This window comes from Ursus americanus, chromosome 29 (genome assembly GCF_024610735.1).
Source record: "Ursus americanus isolate L20-20 chromosome 29, mUrsAme1.1.p, whole genome shotgun sequence".
NCBI lineage: Eukaryota > Metazoa > Chordata > Mammalia > Carnivora > Ursidae > Ursus > Ursus americanus.
Genome location: NC_142155.1, coordinates 34,237,704 through 34,256,585, shown reverse-complemented (window position 1 = coordinate 34,256,585; position 18,882 = coordinate 34,237,704). Strand labels below are relative to the sequence as shown.

The window sequence follows — 18,882 nt, the reverse complement described above, 5'->3', positions numbered from 1 at the left end:
CACTTCGCTTTGTCCGCGTGTATCCGGCTTTGGGCCCCTTCTTCACCGGTTCGCAGAGCACTTTCTGGGAAATTCCCCTTCCGGTAAGGGAGTCAGCGCGCGCCGGGGGTGAGCTTACACAATGCCCAGAAGGAGCCTCCCCACCTCCCCCACCCCCCGGTTCAGAAAGCTCACCCCCAGCCCCCGCGCAGTGGGGAGCAGGAGGGAGGCAAGGAAACTCTCGGGCCGGACACCGGCTCCGGGATCAGGGCCCCCGGCCACTCCCCGCGCCGAGCGCAGCCCGCCGGGAACCAATGAACCGTGTGGGAGCAGGGCTCCGCCGTACCTCCAGACTCCAGGGAAAAGCTGGGGTTTGCAAAGCGCGCCACAGGATTCGCGAGGGCAGGGAGAATCCCTGGGGTCTCTCCACCTCCCGCCTTTCTCAGGTCCTAAGCCCCGTGTCTTCTCCCCAAGTCCCCACTTTCCTTCCCCTAAAGTTCGGCCCACGTGGTTTTCTCTCGCTCGCTCGCAGCGGCGGCCTGGCCTGGTGAAAGCGGCTGCACCTGCTTTAGGCGAATTATGGTAGCGCTAGAAGTTGGTCTCCCCTCCCTCCACCGCCTGCTCGCTCCCTCCTCCCCGGCTCTCCGCGCGCTCCCTCCTTCCCCCTCCACCCCGCGTCCCCCGCCCCCTCTCGCCCCGCCCGCGCGCCGCCCGCTCGCAGCCACTCGCAGCCCGGGCTCAGTCGCAGCCCCTCGGAGTCCGGAGCCTGCCGCCCCTGCGGACCGGACAGCGCGACCGGCGGCCGGGACGGAGCCCCCAGCCCGCGAGGAGGGCGCGGCGCAGGCGGCGGCGGCGCGTCGGGGAGGAGCCCGGGCCGGAACCAGGGCTGGGCCGGGGGCGGGGACGCCGGGGTCCCGGAGCCCCGGAGCCCGAACGAGCTAACAAGCGTCGCGGGAGGACCGGGAAGGAGGAGCACCGCCGGAGCGAGCCGAGCTGCCCACAAAGTGCGATGCCCCGGCGGGGCTAGGGCGCGCGGCGGCCGGCGCGGCGCGGCGCGGAGGGAGGACGCTCGGGAGCTGCGCGGCGCCGGGCGGCGCGGAGGGGCAGCCCCAGCGGGCGGCGGCGGGCCCGGGCTGCGACCCGAGCGAGCCCCATGCCCCGCGCGGGCTGACGGGCCGGAGCCCGCAAGGAGCGGCCGGGCGGGACAGGTAGGTGGCGGGCCGAGCCCGGGGACGCGGGTGGGGGCTGGGCCGGCGACCAGACCAACTCCCTAGCTCGCGCACTCTCTCGCCCGCTCACTGGCTCACTTTGTGTTTGCAAACTGCCCGCCGGAGACGCGCCGGGCGCCGGGAAGAGCCGGGCCCAGGCCGGCGCACTTTGTTCCAGCCGGGGCCGGCTGCGGCGCCCTGACCCCGCGCCGCCACCACACCCCGCCCCCGGCCTGGGCCCCCGCGGCCCAGAGCCGCCTTGGGAACAGGTGGGGGCTGCGGCGGGGCGGCGGGAGGTGGGGGCAGCCGGAGGTCGGAGGCGGGGGGGCTGGAAAGGCTACTGAGGCCCGCCCTTCCCCCAGAATCTGGGCCCCGCCCCCTCCCGGCCTGGCGTCTGGGAGTGGGGTGTAAGGGGGCGCGACCCCCCCCGCCCCCCGCCCGAGTCAAACAAAGAGTACTTCCCGGCCCGGACTTTCCTGAGCTGGGGAGGGAAGTGGTGGCGCGAGCTCCCCCAACCCAACCCCAGTCTGTCCAGGATTCCCCGAGACGCGCCGGAGGCAGATGGGGGGGGGACCGCGGTCGCACCCGCCGCGTCGCCTCGGGTGAGAAGGGGACTTGTTTTGTTGGGCTCGCATCTTGGAGGTTCCGGGACCAGTGAGCCCCGTTCCCCCATCGCTCGGCCAGCTCGGAGATAGAGCGGAAAACTTCTTGGGGACTTGAGAGCGTCTGGAAACGGCCCCTGTGATTTTGAGCGCCTGTGCTGGAGGGCGGGGGACGGACCCGGCGGATACCTTTATTCACCACATTTAGGGAGAGCCACCCCCACCCGCCTCCCCATGTTGGGGGGAAAGAAGGCGGCAGCAGGATTCCGAGGCCCCCAGGGAAGAGGGTGCCCGAGTGACCAAGCAGGATTCCCCCTCAGACTGACCAACCCAGGGTCTCCTCCGGAGAGCCCCCCCCGACACCTCTGTGACCGGCAGTCACCCCGGCGGCGCTCCCGCCTCGCGCTCCGCGTCAACGCCAAACTAACTTGGGGCTGAGCCCGGGCAAAGCCTGTGGCGCTAGAATGCGGGGCGCCCTGCGCGACCCGGGCTCCCGGCCTCCCCGGCAAAGGACCGTGTGATTTCGCGGGACGCGGATTCTGAGACAGAGGCCCTAACGGCTGCGGATGCCTTCCTACAACTGGGGCGACCTCGTGAACAGGGCCGCGTGCCTCCCGGACCCTCTAGGTTGGGTGAAGATGATATGGGAACGCGGAGACCCTGAGCCTATAGAGCGCCCATCCCTTTGCACTCCGGCTTCTCCTGCCAACCCCCGCCTGGCGGATTTCCTCGCGCCCTCGGCGCCTGGGTTTTAAGGCGTCTGGAGATCACCGTGTGTCTCGCACCCCAGCACCGGGTCTCCCTGCAGATTGGCCGCGGAGCCTGGAGCAGGGGTTCAGGTGGGGGGATGAAAGCACAAACCCAAGTCTGAAGCTGTCAGCCCTGCAGTTCCTGAGAAAGCCCAGGAGCATTTTGGCCAACGCGGGTTTTTCCTTGAACTTCAGCATCTTCCTCCCCCGTTTTAAAGCACCGCCTGGAGTGTCCCAGGGCAAATTGTGTTGGGTCTGGGATTGAGGGCCCTGAGCAAAGCTTGAAGGGCAGCAGGGGTTGGAGCCAGAGACTGGCCAGGGTGCCACCATCTCCCACGCAGAAAGAGCGAGCCAGGGGACCGTCTATACGGCCTGCAGCGGCGGGAGGGTCTGACCAGCCCCAGCCCCACTGGAGAGCGCAGTGGGTAACCCAGACTGGAGCACCGAGAATTTGAACCCAGATACTGAACGGGGACTGAACGCTTCCGGCGCTGGGCATCTCAAGCCCCTGACTCTCCTGGTGAGTCAGCGGGTGGTCGCAGGGGCCGGAAGAGCAGGGATGGCAGCGTCTCAGCTGCCCAAAAGAGAGACATTCGCTTCACAGAGCCCCTGCCCCAGACGATCCCCACACTAACCGGCAGAACATTGTTTTGGGAACGGGAAGTCTGCAGGCTTGTTCTGTTTTGTTTTAAACTTGAGAAACTTTGTCTTGCCTGGGTTCTGGGGTTCTTTGTCACCTGGCAGGCTGGAGGGAGGGCCCCAGGACTGCTGTAGGCACCTGGATGACTTGCTTGCTCTGGCTGCTTTTGATCTGAGCCTCTCAAAAGCAGGGATGTGCCGGGGGTGGGGACTCCCTATCTGGTGTTGGCTCCCATTCTTGTCAGCCAGGCAAGGTAGCATGGGGGAGGAGGTGGTGCTGTGGGGGCCCTGTCCCCCAACATACCCAGGACCCCAATAAGATGGGAATCTCTTCTCCCAGACCCTCGGCCCACTACCTTACCGTGGTCCCAGCCTTAGCACTGAGTTAAGGGTGACCATGGGAACCTTCTCTCTTGGCACTAAGCCGTTGGGTGTCTGGGTGGGGTTTCTATCCTTCTCCCAGTCCTGGGCAGGTTTCCCAGGAGTTATGGAGTTGGGGAACCCCTGAGCCCTGGGGAGAGAAAGGCCTGACACCAATGCTGGGGAATGCCAGGGGTAGGGCAGGTTAGGCCCAACTTGCAACACGACCTGCCCTTGTCCCTGTCTGTGTAGGTGCCCTTCTCACACCTAGACACTGATACCCTCACCCCCTTTCCTCTGCCTTTGGCCAGAAACTTCCTTTCTGGCTGCTGGCAGGTAGGTCCCTTCTTGCCAGCAGTGTGCATATCCTACTGGGCTCCTACTCCAAACACACCTCTTTCTTAGGGGGAAGAAAGCAGGGGGACTTGGGGGGGGTCCTTTGATCCAGTAATTCCCCCAAGTGTTTGCTGAGCCCCTCCTCTGTCTGGGCAAGTCCCAGGCTGGGCACTAGAGAGCCCAAGCAAGAAGGCTGGGGTCTGTTCTCTGATCCTATTGCCCGGGTGGGAGAGACAGACTAGGGGTCACATCAGAGACAGGAGTGGGAGCAGGGTGTCTGTTTCAGAGGAGAGGTGTGAGCTGCAAAGGGAAGGAAGGCTCATCTCCTCAAGGAGACCCCCCCCACCTGACCCGCCGCACCCTCTTTCCCGACATCCTAACCCTTCACTGTGCCACCGTCTTGGTGGTTTGCCTGTTTTTCCAGCTGAAATGCAAGCCCCTCCATGTCTATCCCCCAGCACAATGACTTGACTTTCCTAATAGCCCAAACTGTGCAAAATGAGAATTTCTTCTACCCAAGGAGCTCCACACCATGTCCCTTCATGATCTTACAACCCTCCCAGCTTCCCGAGAACCAAGGCCAGGCACGTGCTACTTTTGACAGGATTCCACCGGCCAAAATGGTTTCCCTGGACTTGGTTCCAGAACTCTGGAGCCCGGGGCAAGGAACTCGGGCCTACCCAGGGCAGAACATGGGTCAGAGTGGAAAAGGCTTTGGAACCTGCCAGCCAGTGATGGGACTCTGGGGGACTTAATTAAGCTCCTGGAACCTCAGTTTTCCTTTGTGTAAAGTGGGTCAATAATACCCACCTTAGAGAGTCCGTTTGGGAGTTGAATGTAAAGTATTTAGCATGGCACCTGGCACATGGCAGGGCTGACCAAGGAGTGGTTTTTATTATTAGATTCCCAGCATTGCCAGGACACACATTGGACTGAATACTAGAAATGCTTGAGTTTTAACCTCCATTTCACGAGCTGGGAAAACGAAGCCCAGAGAGAAGCAGCAACTTGTCTGAGGTTACACAGCTAGTCAGTGGTAGAGCTAGAGCTAAAATGTGGGGCTCCTAACTCCCAGTACAACCAGTAGGGCTTGAGCCTCTGCACTGGGGAAGGGAGGGCCTGTCAATTCCACCCTCTCTCCTTTACAAACTCAGGCCTGGGCTGCCCCTCTGGTGAGAAGGCTGTGTTTTGTCCCCCTGCCTTCCCTTTAAGGGAGGGTCTAGATTCAGGACCTGGCATTTCCCACCTGAACTTGACCCTAGAACAATGCAGTCATGTTACCCCACCCCCCACCCTTTTAAGGTGCTCATGGAGACAAATAAAAATGCCCTGGAGTGTAGAGGAGGAAAATGGCTGGCTCCATCTCCAAAAAAGGGAGATTTCTGGGGTTTGGAACCCTAACCTACACAGTCTTACGGAAGACAAGTTTGGTCACCAGTCTTAGATCAATTCGAGACCTCCCTGTGGATGGATCGTCTCAAAGAAGCAAAAAAAATACTTGACTTTAGCCTAAAGCTCTTGGCTTTTTCAGCATTGCCTTCCTGGAGTCTCCATGGGAATGTATCCCTTCTTCACCCAGTCCCGCCCTGCTGGGATCATGGCAGGAGCCCTTGACTCCAAGCCTTATGGCTGCCCATGCAGTGGTCTGGTGAGATGACGCTTGGTGCACCCCTCGCGGAGCCTGGACTCCGGGTACGCCCGCCTGAGCTAGAAAGCAAGAGCTCCCAGCACAGAAAGAGCATGAGTCAAAGTGCCCTGTGCCTTGAGGGGGCCATCCAGGCCTGGGCCTGATGGATATCCTTCCTTCCCTTGATCCCCGTCCTAGGCCGCCTCCTTTCCCGGTCTTTGCCAGGCTGTCCCTCGCCCCAGTGCAGCCCCGCACCTTCTCCGCACCCTGGCCAGAACCATGCAGCCTGTGCCCAGAATCCCAGTAGCTCTGCCAACCTCACGGGTCGCAATCCTCTGCCCAACTGGAGCCTCCAGACCTGGGACCTGAGCGCCCCGGGCTCATTGGTGGTACAGGACGGGCTCATTGGTGGTACTGGACGGAGGTAAACGGCTTCTGTCCCACCCCAAGCTGATTCTGATGGAATCTGACCTGGGTTGCCATGCAAATGGGGCGGGGAGGGGGACAAGATGGTGTGTTTCCTCACACAGAGTGGACTGTATGGAATAGCGACCCTTTGGCATTTGTTCAAAGTAGTCAGGGTCAGCAGGTGGAAGTTACCTAGAATTCTCGGAGGCAGCAAAGGAGGGACAAAGGATGGCGACTTAAGGGCAGGGTGACTCAGGGAATGGAGACCAGGAGGAGGATTGCTCTCCATTCCACAAACATTGTGGAGCGCTTACTGTGTGCAGTGGCGAACATGAGGGTTGAGGAGAAGAGGTTTAATAAGAGGTGACTCGATTGCAACTTGGAAAATCAGAAATGGAGCAAGCACCCCAGGGCTGATCTTTCAGATAGGGACTGGGGACTGGAAGCAGGGCTCTGGTCCTGATGCTGCCCGGGGGGCGACAGGATGCTTCTGCTGGCCTGGGAGAGCCCTCAGGAGGTCTGTGCTGTGTGAAGGGAAACTGGGGGCTGGCTGGGACGCGTGGGCTCCCATTCTGGGTTCCTCAACCCGAGGAGCTCCCTTGGATTGGGTTCTGCAGCTCTGGAGCCCGCACTTCCAGGAGACCCAGGCTGAAAGAAATTGGTCCAGAAAAGGGTAGCGATGTACTTCCTCCTTTCCTTCAGGGGTTCCCCGGCCAGATGTGCATCGGCACCCTGCACGGAAGGCCGTGCGCAGCTGGGGAGAATTTTGGGGAGCGATTGAATGGCAGGATTTGCGGGAGACCCAGGGAGTGGCTGCAGCTGTAAGCGTTTAGGGAGCAAGGCGCTGAGTGTGGGGAAGCTCCCTACCTTCTCAAGGCTTCCGCGTCCCTGGATCAGAGCAGGAGGTGCTTGGAAGGTCAGATCTTGTTCAGGATGCAGAGTTGGTCCACTTAGGAGAACCCCTCCTTCAGGAAGCCTCCAGGATTTCCCCCGGAGAGCCAGGGCTACTGGTCTTCCCTCCCAGCTCAGCGTACTTGCTCTGGGTTGCTGGCTTTGCCAGCATTTCCCCCGAGCCTCTGCAAGCGCATCAGGGCAAGTTGCAGGAAGCTCCTTAATCTCTGAGCCTCCAGTCGCAGCACCGGGACCAGAGCACCGAGAAAGAGCCTGGGGCTCAGGACCCACTTCGCCCAGTACCTGGGGGTCTAGGGAATGTTGGAAGAGGGGGTTCCTGCTCTTTTAGCCAGCGGGAGGGCCGCCGACTCCCTGCGTGCTGCAGTCCTCTCACTTGGGGATGACTTAGCAGGTCTGGGTGCTAAACAAGGTCTGGATTCACTGACAAGGGTCACCAGTACGCACACTGCTACCAACGTCCTAATTCCCTGTAAGACCTTAGGCATGGCCAATTTCTCGCTGGGCCTCGGTTTTCCTAACTGCACAATAGACTTGGGAACGCCCACAGTCTCTTCTCCCGGACCTCCCCTGGCCGAAGCTGCAGGTTGGGCATCAGGGGAGAAGAGAACCGGAAGGTCTCAGCGCACTCCCCCTTTGTTCACCGCTGCCCGAGCCTCCGGCCTCCGCCGCTCCTTCCCGAAAGGGGCGCTGTGGAGTGCGGGGCAGGCGCCCGGAGGCCCAGGCAAGGCTCCTCCTTCCCAATTAGGCGGCGGAGCCTGATTAAAAGGGGGTACTGTCCGCCCCCTCCTGCCCGATCTCCATCGACGAGATTTCCCTTCATCAGAATCTCACATCCTCCAGAAATTAATTTGATGCCTCTTGTTATCAATTAATTGAATCTCGTTGGGAGAGAGAGCTCAGCGAGGCGGGCGGCGGCTTGGCCCTTGTGCGCCGCCGTTCTGCCCTCCCCCCTCACATCAGGACAGCCTCACCCCCTCCCCATTTCTCTGTTTCTGCCTTGCGTTTAATTCCACTTAGTTTCTAAAATAAAACCGCCGCTGTGAACCCTTTTGCCAGGTTTGGCTTGGATGGGTACCCATGGACTGCCTGGGATTCACCCTTTCTGAGCCGAGGAGGGGGATGGGCAGGGGTTCCTCTCTCCTGGGCCCTGTTCCATCCCTCCGTAGATCAACAGAACCTCACCCTTGGGGAATTTGGCCCTGACCCTGACCCTGTGTACTCCAGGGGCGGCTGGTGAGAAACTTGGGGAGGAGGCCTGCAGGAGGGAGAGCTAGGGACAGACTGCAGGGAGCCTCCCCCATGAGACACACACACCCTAGTTGGAGGAGGGGACACTGGAGGGCCAGGCTAGGGGCCTGTCAGCCTTCGGGATTTTGTCCTTGTGAAAGTTTCCTCTTTCTTTAGAAGAGGCATTTAGGAGCTGTTGCCCCTGCCAGGGCTGAGGCAATGAAGGGGCAGAGGTCACAGAGGCATGGTAGCTGCCCAAGAGCTAAGTCAGGCATCTGCAGGAACAAGAAGGTAAATGAAAGATGAAGGAGGAAGGTTCTAGAAGACATCCCAATCTGGGAGGGGGTTGTGGCAGGTGCAGGGCACAACTAAGTGGTCACCAGACCCTGACTGAGGAGACATGCCTTGCACATACCTTCCCTTGTCCTGGTCCTCACAACAGCCCTGAGAGAGTCTCCAGGCGGTGATCTGTAGTACTCTCAATTGTTGGGTGAGGGACCCAGGCCTGGAGAGGTAACCTGCCCCGGGGTCACACAGCTCACTGGAACCTGCTTCTCTGGAATGCTGGCCATAAGGGCTGAGGTCACAAATTGACCAACTTCACCCCTTAGGAGTTTTGTTGACCCACACAAAGCTTATTACAAGGGTGCACAAATACCCCTACTTTGGCTTCTTTTGAAAAACCCAAAGCCCATCAACACAGCCTGCATTTCTGCATGTAGTGAGGACAGACTGGGATCCACTGCCCTGCACTTCTCACCTGGCCTCCTAGGTGATCCGGCCTAGCCCCTGAGGGCATTTTAGGTAGTAATTGGGTCTTGGAGATTTCACCTGTCCTCGGTATTCTTCAAGGAAGAGCTGGGGGAAGGGGGGTAGTCTGAGAGACTTTGCAAGGTCTTTACTAGAGCTCAGAGAAGACCTTTAAGGGCACCCTGACCCCAGCTGAATTCCCACACAATTGTTCAAAACTGGTGGTGGGGGATCATTTTCCTATTTCTGACCATGGAGGGAATTATAGGGTCTTATGTCTCCAGGAGCCTGTTCTAAGCTGAAACCAGCCCATTTCCTGCCCAGGTGAGCCCCTCTGTGAAAGTCATCATCACCTTCTTACCTGTCCCCCAAACTTACTTACTTTTTGTGGGGGAGGGGAGAGACTTTTTCCCAAGAATGAAACCTCAGGTGGCGACGAGAGAAGAACTGGACATAAGTCCCCTTTCTGGAACTCATTTTGGAACAGGGAAGAGGGGGGAGGATGCTAAATCTTGCGCACTGGGGTGTGGATGTGCTCTGGATGCCCCTTGAGTTGGTTCCCAAGAGCTCCGTAAATGTCACACCTGGACATCATCAGGGGAGACAGAGAGGGCCCAGGGCAGGGCAGGGGCTGGTTGCGCGGGAAGCAGTCAGGGCCCCAGGAAGGGCCAGACCCAGTGGTCTGTCCCAGGCTGGTTGGAGCCCCTCCTTTGCTCACGGGAGCCCCCTGGTGCCAAGGGCACTACCAGAACCAGGCTCCAGATGGCCACTCAGGCCCTGGATGAGTCGCCCCCACTCCTTAACCAGCGGGACCCCCCCCACACACATAAGACGTCACTATTTAATTAGCCATCTCTGATTAACCAAACTTGGCATTCGGCTTCTCTTGCCCTCATCTTTCCCAGCTCCGAATCAATGGCTTTGATATGCTAATTAGGGAGTAATTTAATTTCAAAAGGCCGCAATTAACAAGGGTGTTGTGGACATGCTGTAGTTAAGCGGAGTAATCTAATTTGCATTAGTAACAAGCAGGGACTAATTAGAAGCTTAATTAGACACTTAGATGGCTCTTATGTTTACTTTCTTAATGAGATGGAGTGGGATCTTTGGTTCTTTTTCATTTTTCTTTCTTTCTTTTTTTTTTTTTTATTGTTAATTCTTCCTCTTGGTTTGGTTCTAGGAAGGAGTATTGAGGGAGGCCACCTTGCTAGGGCCTGGGGGGAGCATTTCAGGGCTGGAGCCGGTGGAAAGTACACTGTGGCGGGGTGCAGTGGGGAAGAAAGGTTCGGATTCCAGTGAGATTGCAGAGTGACCGCCCTCCTGGCCTTGCCACCTCGGAGGTGGGATTCAGGAGAAGAGCACTGATTTGGGAGTCAGAAGAGCTGTAGGGTTTCAGTTCCCCTCAGCCTCCTAGCAGCCAGGTGACCTTGTCGAGTCAGTAGGCATCTTCAAAGTGTGGTTCCTTCTTCATCTGTCAAATGGATGCCAGGTTGCATGCAGAGAGGGGAGGGGACAGGGTATGGGAAAGGGCTTCCAAGGACTCTGTGAGTGGAATGGTTGTTATTAAAATAAAATATAGTCACAAATTGTGGGCCCAGGCTTCACTTCCTCGTGACTCAGCTTAGAAGTCACCTCCCACCGGAAGAGCCTTCCCAGAGTATCCCCATTCCCTCTAGGCACCCAGAGCCAGCCCCAGTGTCAATTTCACGGAACATTTGTAAAGCTGTGCATCGTACAGAGCAGAGCTTCTCAACCCTGGCTGCAATTGAATTCAGATTTTGGTTTTTCAATTTATTTGAGAGAGAGAGAGAGAAAGAAAGCACGAACAGGGGGAAGGGCAGAGAGAGAGCGCGAGAAGCAGACTCCCCGCTGAGAAGGGAGCCCCAAAGGCAGACACTTAACCTCCTGAGCCACCCAGCCGCCCCCTGCAATTGAAGTTTAGAATACTTGGACAAGATTTTAAAATTATCCATGCCCGGGTCCTACTCCCCAGAGTCCAATTTATTTTATTTTTTAAAAAGATTATTTATTTATTTATTTGTTTGTTTGTTTGACAGAGAGAGAGAGAGACAGCCAGCAAGAGAGGGAACACAAGCAGGGGGAGTGGGAGAGGAAGAAGCAGGCTCCCAGCGTAGGAGCCTGATGCGGGGCTCGATCCCAGGACCCTGGGATCACACCCTGAGCTGAAGGCAGGCGCTTAAGGACTGAGCTACCCAGGTGCCCCCCCCCCCAGTCCAATTTATTTGATGCAGGGTGGAGCCTAGGTATTGGGTATTTTCCTTAATGCTGTTTGCCTGGGTGTCTCTTTCTCCCTTCCACCAACATGTAAGCCTCCCAAAAGCAAGGGCTGTGTTTTGTTCCCTCCATATGCCCAGACCCCAGTACCCACTGTGTTCAGTATTAGTTGTAGGCCGAGGGCCACCAGCCAGCTGTGTACCCTGTAAACTCATACAGTCTTGACAGGGTCTGTAGTGCTTTTTGAATGCCTTATGCGGGATCTGAGAATCTTCTGGAAACAGACCTGAGGAGACTGGGGGGAAAATGCTAAAAAGGTGAGGGGCTTGTGAGCCCTCCAGGATATGGGTGCATTGCCAAAAGGAGGATAAAATTGGTACAAATTTTATGGATGTCAGTTAGGGAATAAATGAATTAACAGCCTTAAAAATACACAGTTCCACGTAAACATGTATCTTAAGCAAATAGTTAGAAAGGTCGAGTATTCCATTTCATAAAGGTGTTTATTGCAGCGTCCTAGTTAAAAAAAAAAAAGGTAATAGTCTGGATGTCCAGCTCTAGGGGATGGCTAAATAAATTCCGGAACAGGCAGCCCGTTTGAGCAACTATGTGACCACTAAAAACTGTTGCTTAAAATATTTGATGTCATGTGGAAATGGTTATGATAGTAAGTGGTGAGTGGAAAAATAGGAAAATTCAAACCATGTACAGATTATGACCCCAATTTTACTTTTTAAATGTTTATATGCCAAAGAGAGTGAAAATGAACTGATTGGAAGGGGTGGATCCCAAAAGGCTAGCTCTCTGGGTGGCACGATTACGGCTACTAGTTTTTTTCTTTATATATGTATTTTTTCCTTTTCAAAATGTTCTACCAAGGTGTCTGTTACTTTTCAGATTAAAAAATAAAGTTATCTGAAACTTGGGAGAGAGCTTGAAGCAGCACAAGATGGTGGTTCACCTTCCAAGTCAGAGGCTTGTTGCCACCTTTTATTTATTTATTTTTTAAAGATGTTATTTATTTGAGAGCGAGCGTGCGCATGTGCATGTGAGAGAGCAGGAGCGGGGGTGGGGGGCAGAGGGAGAAGCAGGCTCCTTGCTGAGCAGGGAGCCCCTTGCAGGGTTTGACCTCAGGACCCTGAGATCATCACCTGAACTGAAGGCAGACACTTAACCGACTGAGCCACCTGGGTGCCCTTGTTGCCACCTTTAGAGAGGCAGGTCCTCACCCTGCCACTTGCCCTAAATTCCTCTGGCCCTGAAGTTTTGTGCTGAGAGGTCTTGAATGGTCCCTAACGTTGGGGCATGTGGCTGCTAGTGTGTCATTTAGGGAGAATCTTGGAGTACAGAGGCAAGCCTAGGGTGTGAGCCTCTGACCCACAGAAAGTACGGGGCACCATGGGCTTGGAGAGGGATTAAGCTTTTTCTGGAACTCAGGAGAGCCCCATCTCCCTGGGGAAAGACACTGTTGGCCTAATCAGAAAGCCAGATAGCGACGTGACTCACATCACCCTGCTCTGGTTTGGGGACCCATTTTGGAGCTACAGAGACATTCTACCCCATGGGCCCTGCCTCACTTTCCTGAAATGCTGAACCAAGGGCCGTGATAAGGGGATAGGATCATAAACCCTAGCCCAGAGTTGAGTTGTCTCAGGACTTTCTGGGCCCCCGTAATTGTAGTAACTTCCCTTCTCTGAATGGCTTCTTCATGCCATGTATTTCATTTGGTATCATGGCAACCCTGACGGGAAGGCTTACTGGCATTAGCCCCATATGACAAATAAGGAAACCGAGGCTCAGACTGGTGACCTCACTGCTCAGTGCTCTCCATACAAAGATAGTAAGAGACCAGAAAATGGTCAGCAGGTAGGATGGCAAATGAGTAGCTGGCTAGAGAGGGCCAAGGCCGGAAGTGGCTGCTGCCTGAACCCTCACCTCTTCTGGCAGCCTGAGCCAGTAGGCCTTCGGGGCCTGAGCTGAATGAGGGAGGGGGAGCCCCAGGCCTTTGGATGACAGATTGGGAAGCATTTTTCAGTTACTTATAATGTCAGTGCTGATTGCTCTGAAAAGCCCTCTGCTTTATATGCCTGACACTAGTAAGATCTGATAGCAGGACAGCTAGAAAGATAGGGAAAGAAAATAGGAAATACAAGGCATATTCATGCTGTGTTCTATGTGGTACCCATGTCTTTTTACGGAATGTAGCAATGTGTCCATTTCAAAGACTTAGCTCTGGAAAAGTCTGAAACCGGCGACCTCTCTTGTAATATAAGGGCCCTTGCCTATGCTGTTTCCCCCACATTCAGTGTATATGTCACCTGGCCAACCCCTACTCACCTTACATTTCTGAGCATCAATGCCATTTCCTCGAAAAGAAGGCCTTCCCTGCACTCCCACCCCCCTGCCCCCCTTTAAGTTAGAGTCCCTGTTTCTTCCCTGTACTTACATTTGATAGAACCTACTTTATGTGAGCTTCTCTATTTGTGTCCTTATTTATCATCTGCCTCTCCTCATGGGAACCATGAGCTCCAGCAGAGCAGGGCCTGTGCCCTCTTCTGCTCAGGTCTGCAGACACAGAGCCTAGCACACTCCAGATGCTTAAGTATCTGGGGAACCAGTGAATGGATGAAGGGGCATTGCTGGTGCTGTACGCTTTTGGCCCTCCACTGGAAGAGAGAGAAGAAGGACTTAGTTCATGGCCAAAATTCTAGTGGCTACATTTTCAAAAAGACAAATGCCAGATTTACCCAGTGAAAAGGGGTGGGGTAGGGAATAGGATGCCCCCATTATTATAAATTACCCTCAAAGCATTTAGGGCACTACTGCACTGGTTTGTTCAAAAGTTGGAAACGGCAGAGGGCAGGGACTAAATTCCGGTGTCCTGCAAGATAGATCCTCAGGGTTTGTCTTTTTTCTTTTTTCTTTTTTTTTTTTTTAAGTAAGCGCTATGCCCATCGTGGGGCTCAAACTCACCACCCCAAGATCAAGAGTTGCGTGCTCTACCAGCTGAGCCAGCTGGGCGCTGCCCCCACCTCCCTGTCAGTGTTTTTCTTGATCAGGCACCGCATCCATGTTAAATAAATAAATGGCCTTGGAGATGGGTCATCTCATTTTGGCCAACAGGCATCTCGTAAACTAAAGTCAGTGGTCATCACTGGGGGCACCTGTAGTCTTGGACAAGCAGCACCAACATCACTTGGGAACTTCTTAGAAATGAAGATTCTCAGGCGTTCTCCAGACCTACTGAACCAGAAACTCTGGGCCTGGGGCCCAGCAGTCTTGTGTTCTGACAAGCCCTCCCACGGGCATTCTGACACTTTCAGGTTTGCGATCCTCTGGCTTAAGATTTCGGTCCATTTTCTTCTCCCTTCCTACTACCCCGTGATATATTTTAAGAAGTTTCATCTGCCTTTTTTTGCAGTGGGTTTCCTGATCTTTCTTGGAAGTCGACAGGGGTATACATTGTAAATCGATGGTGTCACATCTAGTCTAGTTTCCCCCATTATACAGAGGAGAAGTGGGGGTAACGAATTGGCTCAAGTCTCCCAGCAAGTTGGTGATAGACCTGGGGCTCCATGCCACGGTTCCCAACTTCCAGGCTCAGGCTCTCCGCTCTCTCCCCGACTAGATTGTGGGTTTGCGGAGGGCTGGAAACTGTGACTACTTGTTTCATCTCAAACTGGTCACGCCCCCACGGGCCTTGCTCTGGTTAGAGCCGGGGTGCAGCAGCTGTCCAGCTGCTGCGCATGCACGTGTGCACTGGGGGCTGCCCCGCCCCTTCCCCCCTCCCTCCCTCGCGGGTAAACTCCGGGCATCCATCAGTCTGTTAATTGCACTAATTAGAGATCGTGGAGGTGTTAATTGGAAAACCCTGGTATTGTGCCTGTTTGGGGAAGAAAACGTCAATAAAAATTAATTGATGAGTTGGCAGGGCGGGCGGCGCAGGTTCACGGCGAGGCGCAGGGTGTCATGGCAAATGTTATGGCTCAGATTAAGCGATTGTTAATTAAAAAGCTACGGTAATTAATACTCCCTAGACCATATGTGCCCGCGGAAAAGGCACAAAGGTTTCTCCGCGTGTAGGGCTCCCTGTCCCTCTTCCTCTCACCCAAAAGCACCCTAGTCCTTGGGTTCTCCTTTTAGCCCCAAGATGGGTAGAACTTGTCACTTCCGGCCTGAGAGGGGACCAGGCGGACCAGGAAAGTTACAAGGAGGCGTCCCTTGTGGCATGCCCGCCAGGGTTTTTCGAAGGGCCAGGAGCCTCAGGGGAAGTGGGAGCCCCCAGCGGCCCGGCCCGCAGCCTCCCCCAGAGCGGAAGAGGAGGCTGTGGCTTTGACCCAGTTTCCTTCCTTTCTTCCGAAGGCGTCTGCGGGAGCTTGGGGGCCTGGCCCAAGGCTCTGAGGTGTCCTGGCTCCCCGAGGGGTTCCCTCAGAGAAGGGAGACTGGGGACCTGCCTAAAGGCGGGACTAGAGCCCCAGAGAGAAATCCTAGTCCACCTAAAACAATTCGGCCTCAGTCACTTCCCCCTGTCCCCATCACGTGGTAGAAGAGGGGTTGGGTAAGGCTGGGCTGGGTGAGGGATGAAGGCCCCAATTTTAGCAAATCCTAGAAAGACCTTATTGCACCTTCCTGACCTGCTGTATGAAGGAAGACCAACCCAGTGACTTGGACAAGGGGCAGTGACTTGCCCAAGGTCATACAGCTGGCACTTGAAACCAGATGGTCTCCTTCCCCAAGCTCTCCTCTTCTGCAGATGTCAGCTACTCTCCGCTGGGGAGACAGGTGACTGGGGGAGGAGTGTGTGGAGAGGGGGAGGGGCAGGAGTGAAAGGAGGAGGGGGGCTCTTGGAGGGTGCCCCCCCACCCCAGTCCCAGAGGAGGCAGCTCAGGTCCACATTGGGCAAGGGACCCACCGGCCACTAGAACGCCGTGGCCTCATGTGCACATGCTGGACTAGGGAGTTTTACTCCTGGAGCTTTCCAAGTCCATAAAGACCTCCAGGACCACCTCTCCATGTAGAGATGGGGAAACTGAGGCCCGAAGGAGGAAGGCAGAGGAGTCACAGCTGGTTGTGGCTGAGCCCAGGCCCCTGTCCTCTCCTAGCCGGGGTCCAGGTTCTCAGACACTTCAAGGCCTGCCTCCAGCACCCCACCCCGGGCCTGACTGCCCTGGCCCCCAGAGCCTGTGCACCCACAGGGCAGAGAACACCCCAGTGCTATTGCAACATCCAGTGGAGAAATGGGCAGGAGGCGTGAGGCTGCTGGTGTTCTCATCCTCAGAGGGCAGGTGTCCCAGGGCAGAGAAGGTGAAGGTGTGGAGATGCCTGAGAACACGTGCAGGTTTGGGTGCATGTCGGTGGGCGGGTGGGAGCAAGGAAGGAGGTGAAAGCCCCAGGAGAGGGCAGAGCGTGCCACATGGGAATTAATGCCATTCATACACCCTGCGGAAATGACTTTTCAAATGCATATAATCTCAAGCATGCAAATGAGAGGCTTGCTTCACCCTGTTTAATATGAATGATCGGCCCTTGAATAGCTATTATTACACGCCACATTGCAGCAATTATGTTGTTCACTGGGTGTCGCTCTGTACCCCCCCATAAAAAGACAGAAAAGAAAGGGACACCTCTGTTTGCAACCTCCTTCCTTTCTTCTCCCTTTTTCCAAACTTGCTGTCTGATCTACAACTTTATGGTGTGTGTGTGACTGTTGGAAGGGGGGCACTCTCCCTTACCCCAGGGAAGTAACTGCTGGATTCTCTTTCCTTTCTCCTGTGCACACACACACACCCCTGAGGCTCTGGTCTTTGTCCCCTGGGGCCCAGGAGTTCTCAGATCTTGGAGAAGCTAGACTTGGAATCAAGACAGGCAGCTGCTCTCCACCCCCAGCAAGGCCAGGGTTGGGGGAGAGGGAGCAGAATGGACCCCTGCTGTCTCCCCGTCCCCCTTGTGTGTAGCTGGGGCCCAGGCCTGAGTGGGGAAAGGTGCTCTGTAGGCAGCTGGCAGGGATCGGGGTGGGTGGCTTGGAGGAGGGGGCTGGGGCCCTGTGCTCTGACGGGTGGAGGATGGCGCCCACCCCATCCATCATTTGGCAGCCACTGGCCCTCAGGCTGACACGGCCATTAAGGCCTGGGCCCAAGTGCTCAATCTCTTCCGAACCATCGCCCCCAACCTCACCCTCGCCCTGGCCCACCTCCTCTCAGAACTCAGAAGTGGGAGTGGCAGCTGGGGGGTGGGCGGTGGGGGGACAAGCCCTTGGAAACACACAGAAACATACAAACGTGGGACACGCTAGCAGCATAGTGTCACGCAGGAGGCCAGACAGATCAATCCATTAGGACAAAAACACTTAGAGTCACAGATGGAGAGGGGCCACAGGAGCAGTGATGTGGCATATGTGACCACTAGGCTCCCCATGGACCCTTAACACCTCTCTGTCCCCCTCACGTACCCCCAGACCCTCACACTCCTCCCAGCTCTGCTTCCTGCAGGGACAAAAACAGCAGGTGGCCCAGCAGAGGGAGGGAAAAGAGTTCTTCCAGAGTGAAGGGAGAGAATTTCTGGGCAGGAGGGAGTGCTCCTGGGAGCGGCCACCTTGGGGAAGGAACTAGGGAAATAATCTGGTCTCTCCCAGCAGCTCTCTGATCTGCTGATCCACCTCCCTATTGGGAGACCCTGCGATCCTTGGTCCGCCTAGGCCAAAAGGGGATCAAGAAGGGAAGAAAGAATGAATATTGGCTGGCTTCCATAGGCCCCTTGAACTCTGCGCGATCTGGGCCAAGTCTTGGGCCTCTGGGAGCCTCAGAGTGTTCAGCCTTACAAATAGGGCAGGTGGAGAAGGGGATGCCTTGGAGCTTACGTGCCGCAAGGTGGTTTTACATGCGCTGTTTTATTTACTCCTCACAGGACTCCACAGACAAGGAAACTAAACTTTAGGGAGGTTTTTTTTTTTTTTTTAAGTTAATTTATTTAAGTAATCTCTGCACCCAACATGGGGCTCACACTCACTACCCTGAGATCTAAAGTCACATGCTCTTCTGACTGAGCCAGCCAGGTGCCCTGAGGTTTAGGGAGTTTAGGACACGTATCAAAGATCAGTACCAACCAGGTCCCTTTCGACTGCAATCCATGTTCCTCTGAGGGGGCTGGGGACACTCCAGACTTGGAGAGCAGCCCTGTGTACTAAGGTCCCCCATTTGCATCTCAGCGCCCTGCCCCGCGCCCTCCCTGCCCCCAGCAGATGCTGGAACCTCCTTGAGTGGTAGAAGGAAACTCAGGCAGGCCTTCTTCTGGTTCCAAACATACCCTCTCTTTCTGGGAATGTTTCCACCACTGGAGAAGCAGCTGGGGGAGGGACGGAGGGAGGGCACAGGGTTCAGGCCTTGACTCTTTGCCCTGAACTCTCTGGACCCTCAGTTTTTCCATCTGTAAAATCTGGATGATAATTATCTCTCACCATCCTCGTGAGAAGGAATCATGGTACTTACAGAAATAGTAAACATTATGGAATGTCTACGTTTGGCCAGGTGCTGAGCTGAGGGCTTTAGAATGGCAGGTCAGGGAAGTGGGACCACTGGCTGCCTTCACTGCACAGCTCCAGGCCCCGCTGAGTGGCTCCCAGTAGGTGCTGGGCAAAGGGCAACCAAATTTGTGGAACAAATGTGGATTAGAGCCTTTCTGGGTCCTAGGGAAGGAGACCCTATAAGGAGGCCCTGCCCTGGGGGAAGTCTCTATCTATGGGGAACACACACAGAAGTCATTACTGGTGGGGGTGGGGCTCAGCAACATGGTTGGTCCCAGTGAATAGCTCCTCCTCGCTTTGATATCCTAGTGGGTTGATATTCTAGCGGGAC

General features: G+C 55.9%; 1 protein-coding gene across 4 annotated transcripts in view; it reads left to right on the top strand.

Moving 5' to 3' along the window:
• Window positions 1-689: 689 nt before the first annotated feature.
• FOXP4 (forkhead box P4) overlaps window positions 690-18,882 on the top strand; it is a 51,225-nt gene continuing 33,032 nt past the window's right edge. For all 4 annotated transcript variants that reach the window (XM_045777026.2, XM_045777024.2, XM_045777025.2 and 1 more), the window contains exon 1: window positions 690-1,187. The gene's annotated coding sequence lies outside the window, so the exon portion shown is untranslated. The remainder of the gene's footprint in view (window positions 1,188-18,882) is intronic.